The following is a 6,517-nucleotide window of genomic DNA, read 5'->3' as shown; positions in this document are numbered from 1 at the left end:
ATATCTCATATAATATACAGTTTATAAAATATTTAAGATATATATTATAAATTATGAAAGATATCTCCTAAGCTTTATAAGATATCTTGTATATCAAATGATATCATGTTTAACATATATCTTATAAAACATAGAATATCTTAAATGTTTTATAAGATTTCTCACAAGCTTTATAAGTTATCTTACATATCTTATAAGATATCTCATAAACAATTTTTAAAAAGATATAGCTCAAACTTTGATATATCTTATAATATACATGCAAGATATCTTATATGTTTTATGATATATATCTTATAAAAGTAAATTCATGATACATTATAAAGTTAACAAGATGTCTTATAAAAATTCGTTTTTGAGATATCTTATAAAATATCTTATTAAGTTTGAGATATCTTATAAGACATAAGATATATGTTTTAGAAGATAACTTATAAAATATATAACATATTTTATAATCTTTTATCAGATATCCAGTTATATAAAGGATACAATTAATATATTTCATAAACTTTAGAAGATATCTTGTAAGTTTAATATGATATCTTATAAAATTTATGAGATATCTTTATAGAGGAATAAATCTAAAAATAGCATGCTATAGAAGTGTAGTAATAGAATCTAACAATAACATCAATTTCATTTTTTCTGTAACGTTGATGATTTACTTATAATGTGATATATTATTTTGTTTAGTTTATGTGAGTCGCAATTATACTATAAGGGAGGAATCGCACATTTTCTTCACCAATTCTATTTTCAATGCAAAATATTCTCTTTTTGTAACCAATGCTGAAGATAACTTAATTTGTTAAAAATCCTTGACAAGAGAAAACAAATTTTCTCTACAAAATCCTAAATCGGGGAGGGGGAACCTTTTTCCTAAGGTCGAAAAAATTCATGATTTCTTAATTCGGTGGGGGAGAGGGGGTGTTAAAAATTAACTACCAAAGATAAATTTTTTATACAAATTCTCCATGAATACATGCATATATATGTTTGCAGTTCTGTCTTTACCCTAAATACCACTATAAATGAAAATGGAAGAAAGCAGTCTCCCCAATTTCTTTATTTGCATGTGTTATAAACAATGGAATTATTACCGTTGTCCCCCCCCCCAACCCCTACCCCACATACACACACACACAAAAGAAGAAAAGACCCCCCCCCCTCATGACACGACAATAAGACTAAATATCAGTTAAACTACAATCTAAATCTTTAAATGACTTTAGCTTCCTGAGCTTTTCACTATTTCAAAATCATCGCTGGTATGACAGTACTTAATTGAATTTTCTAATTTGCATTGATGATACATGTCTGTTACAGTATATAGAAAATGACTATAGCTTTGGCAGATTTATTTCCGGTTTCCTTCACTGCGGAATTTGACCTCACCTCTAACCTTTTAATGGGTCAAAAAACCCACGTGGTGTAAATTTAAATAACAATAACGTTAGTAGGGGTGTGAAGTCAAAGTACTTTCTCCTATACCTTAAGCGTCAAAAAGACTTTGACAGGTAAATACGAATAAACGGTTAACAGACATCTCGACCCAAGAAAGTTCAGTCCTAGGTGTTCTAGTCCAAAAAGAAGTATGACCCAATCTTATGTATTAATTCATTAAATTTCCGGTTGAGCAACACCCAAATCCTCTAGAGACATTGTTTACAGTTATATGACATTACCTAAATGTGTGACACAATATTAATCCACCCCTGCTCAAAGGGGCATAAGCACCGAGCATAGACCTAAATGTTGTAGCCCTTCACTGGCAATGATGACGTCTCCTCCCCTCTGAAAATACAGCAGGATATTCCAGGAAGTCCCGAGACAAAATCCCAGGATTTATCAGGATTGTCCTGAAAAGTCCTGCTTTTTTGAAACTGAGATTGGCAAGGAATTAGAGGGACGGTATTGGCAGTGGGACATTTCAGGACTTTTAAGGATAATTTCCCTTCTGAAAATACAGCAGGATATCCCAGGAAGTCCCGTGACAAAATCCCAGGATTGTCCTGAAAAGTCCTGCTTTTTTGAAACTGAGATTGACAAGGAATTAGAGGAACGGTATTGGCAGTGGGACATTTCAGGACTTTTAAGGATAATTTGAACACTTAAATTTGCCTTTTATAGTCCTGCAAAGTCTCACTTAATCCTGCAATCTGAAAGGGGAGAAAGTGGGATTATTCTGGACATGTCTTGGAAAGTCCCAGTAGACAGGACTGGGAATTTGCAGGATTTTATTGGATCTCCTTAAAAATCCTGCTTTTTGAGTTGATGCAGGACTCCTGGAAAGTCCCAATTTATCCTACTAACCTGTTTTGGTCTTACCCTACTGTGGAATAAAACTCGAGATCCAGGATATGTGATATCTTTTCTGTAAAGTGGCAATTAAGAATGAAATTATGAATCAAAATGATAATCTGATAATAAAATTTATTTAACATACATATACATAAATTTCAGCAATACTTATATGAACTTCCAACGCAAGTACTTTGAAAAGTTCATTTAAATTATGGCTGGGGTGAGCTAAAAAGCACTGTTTCTTACGTAAACAAATAATTAAACAAGAGGTCCATGGGCCACATCGTTCACCTTAGTCATCTTGGTCTATATTTAAAGATTTCCCATATACTTGTACGTAAAAATTTTGTCCCTATAATGTGGCCAAAACCTACCCTTGGGGGCCACGATTCAGGGTTGTCACTAGAAAATATTGAAGACGAGTCCCCGTATCATGGTTTGTAAGCAGCTTGAGTCCCATGAAAATTTGACGAGTCCCATGAAAGTTGAATTAAAGAGTCATTTAGATATTTCCTACACCTTTATTTATACCGATTGAACACAAGCTGATGTCGTACCTCTGTTCACTTCTTCAACAAATGGCAAAAATCAGTTAATTTTCGTCAAGCCCATGCATAACAGTGCAGTGATCACTTTGTACACATGAAATTAAAAGTAATCATTCACGACTCGGTCTCATACAACTAATTGCCCATTGCAAAAAGAATTATTTCCCCGAATCCTCCATCATCGTTACAACCCTATTCAGTATTAAACAAAATTTAATTAAATAATTATTGTGATAAAATAGATGCGTACTAATTTTGTTTGTAAAATGATGTAAAATCTACCAAAGTTTACAAACTTCTCTACATTCAATTCCAATAAAAATGGCTACCGGAAGACAAACAATTATAATTAAATATAGATCCTGATTTGTAAAAAAAAGAAAAAGAAACATATATAAATAACTGCCTGTGAGTGGCAAAATGTTTTTTACTTTGTATCTAAATTTCAATATTATATTCTAATTTGCACCTAATTGACTGCACTAAACAAACAAGTCGGATTTGGGACACTGTGAACTCGGTGGTATCATCTCGCTTCACATTAAGCGTAATGTTTTACCTAGATTTTTTCCTATGAGTTTTAATTAATACACAAATCAGGGCTTCTAAGTAAAATTATGATTTTTACTCAGAGTCCGAGACACGTCTGCGGGACTCGACATATCAGACAAACCCCAATGAAATTTCTGTGATCCTATTCTTGCGTTAGTGACAACCCTGTGAATTTTACAAACTTGAGTCTACACTATGTCGGGAAGCTTTCATGTAAATCTCAGCTTTTCTGGCCAAGTGTTTCTTGAGAAGACAATTTTCATAAAGATTTTCCCTGTATATTTGTAAGTAAAACTTTGATCCCCTATTGAGACCCAATCCAACACCCCCCCCCCCTCCCAGGTCATTGGTTTTAACAAACTTGAATCTGTACTATGTCAGGAGGCTTTCATGTAAATTTCAGCTTCTCTGTCCCAGTGGTTCTTGAGAAGATTTTTGAATGACCCCACCGTATGTTTGCGATTATCTCCCCTTTGAAGGGACATGGCCCTTCATTTCTACAGACTTGAAAGCCTTTCACCCAAGGGTGCTTTGTGTCACTTAGTTTGGTTGAAATTGACCCAGTGGTTCTGGAGAAGATGAAAATGTGAAAAGTTTTCGCCGACGACAGACAACAAACAAATTTTGATCAGGAAATCTCGCTTGAACCTTCGGCCCAGGTGAGCTAAAAAAAAAATTTAAACAGGTATTATCAAATTGTCCCTGAAGTTGAATTTTGTTTATCTTGATGTCACGGGTAACCTGGTTCAAAGATCTATTTCTTCGACTCGTGGATGGGGGAAGGTGGCTCCAGACCTAAACAACTTGAGACGGTCTCTCATCTTGTTTCTAACTTCTTTGAGGGCCATCTTTGGATTTTTCTCTGGTACAGAGGCTTAAAAGATAGCATAATGAATTATTTGAGAGGTTGCATAACAGGTTTTGTAAATGAACATCATGCAAAATTTAAAATATCTATGTCTTGAACTTGTATATATGCACCTTCTGCATCGTCTTCCCTTTTATCTAACCCATCTTTGGTCTCACGGGCGTTTTCCTGTCACACTGCATGATGTCGGTTCATCCACTGAAAACAATGCCTTATTAAAAGTCACTTGATGATATTCTAAATTCATAACTATCTCTTCAAGTCCATGCTACAATGAAAGAGAACATGTACTAGATAAAAATATTGGAAACAGGATGATAATTTGTTAAGGTGTGACAATTCCACTAGACTACCAAAAAAGACGAATTATTACAAACCAAAAGTAAAAATACTAACCTGCAACGCCGTGTATTTTGAACAACTAGGCCTATCCCCCAGTTTCTGAGTGTAAGGTGAATCCTATATTCCTATCTGGAATCCATTCCATGTTTGATTGCATACTGATTCTGTTGAATGTTCTCCATCCTTGCGAATATTTCCCTGATTTCGCGCCCAGAAAGGAACATTGAATAAAAACGCTTTGATCACTTGCGTGAACGTCAGGTCGTACACTGACTGACTCGTCCCCAGGTCAACACGTAACCAAAAGACGATCAGTAAAAAGTTATACAATCGACCAGTGGAAACCCAGTGTATAAGACTTCATATATATACATATGATATATTTTATACATGATATATCTTATATCGAATTAGAACGGGGAGAAGAAAAAAACACAAGCTTCGTACATTGTACAAGTTGACCGAAACGACATCACCGGAAGTTACAACTTTCAAAGAAGTCATTTATGATTTAAAGATTTGTGAATGGAAATCAATAACATCGGAATGAAAAAGGACTACGGGGTAACGGATGACACTCTGTAAGTACAATATGCTTATTTTGTTTACGTTTGTAAATGATTACATGCATTGGAAAAATACACGCTTCATCGCTGGACCACTCGAAATTCCTCGATACAATCATTCTATTTACAGCTTAACATATCAAAACAAACTACTTTTTTTTTAACGTAAACCATTGACTGGTTCGATCTAGATGGAAAGGGTATAATCACCAGAACATTGTATCATGGATATCCATCATTATGATTCTGTTTCGATCAGTTGACCTTGTTCTGTAATTACACAGGAGTCGGCAATTTTATCAATAAAGTAGAAATATATGAGAAATGGGCATAAATATTACCACTGCGCTACGCTCGCGAAGCTCAGTGGTAATATTTATGCCCATTTCTCATATATTTCTACTTTATTGATAAAATTGCCGACTCCTGTGGTAATTATTACTGCTTCGTAAAATAACTACGGACAGTACGGTTACAAAATTTAGCATGGCAAGCCGATTGTATCCATCAGTGATAATTTATTGCTATTTGCACCTCAAAACATTGATGTGTCAAAGAAACTTTTCTAATATAAAATTTTTAATCAGTATCTTGAAAATTAAGTTTCTTCATTAATAATTTGTAATTAATTATTATTGCAGGAGATTGAGAACCCAAAAGGTACATACTGTGCAAGAAAGATGTAAACATGCGAATTCCTAAATGTACTAAATATTAAAACATCAACTGCAATCTTCAGTGGTGACATCCAAAAGTTGATATGCCATTGGTACTTCAAGTGATACCACCGTGACATTGGAAAATCCTTTTAACTTATCATCACTTGAGCCTGAATTGCAATCCTTTTGATACAGACATTTTTTTAAGTTCAGTTTCGAACATTAATGCCGCTGTGTCATCTCTGGAAATGGAAAAGCCTACCACAGAATCTGATGAATTTTTGAACATTCTTTCACAAAAAGGGATCTTCTTTATTTTGAAGAAGGTAGCCCAGGAACTGGAAATCTGTTATCAAAATGATCTTAATAATACACTGGACAATATTCTAACCTTAAAAAAAACCATGACAAACCCGATTGAACTCCTGTGATGAAGCATCTCAAAACTCAAATTATGGTAGTCTTTCAAGTGACATTGAGGATTTCAATAGCGCATTTGACAGTAAAGTGATTTTTATTCAAGTTCAGATTGTTGTCATTATAAATTTATAAGAAGTGTTCTCATAGCCAACATTTTTCAAGTCTACTTTTGATGAAATATAGTCTTTTCTATTACAACTTATTATGACATGATTGTTGTTGTATACATAAATGTTCTTATCCACGAATCATTCA

General features: G+C 34.0%; 1 long non-coding RNA gene across 1 annotated transcript; it reads left to right on the top strand.

Moving 5' to 3' along the window:
- Nucleotides 1-4,868: 4,868 nt before the first annotated feature.
- LOC125648672 (uncharacterized) lies at nt 4,869-6,517 on the top strand. The gene is made up of 2 exons (XR_007360387.2): nt 4,869-5,198; nt 5,825-6,517. It is a non-coding gene; the product is annotated as an uncharacterized LOC125648672 (long non-coding RNA).

Source organism: Ostrea edulis, chromosome 2 (assembly GCF_947568905.1).
Source record: "Ostrea edulis chromosome 2, xbOstEdul1.1, whole genome shotgun sequence".
NCBI lineage: Eukaryota > Metazoa > Mollusca > Bivalvia > Ostreida > Ostreidae > Ostrea > Ostrea edulis.
The sequence above is the reverse complement of the archived record's forward strand: the minus strand, read 5'-3'. Positions and strand labels throughout refer to the sequence as shown.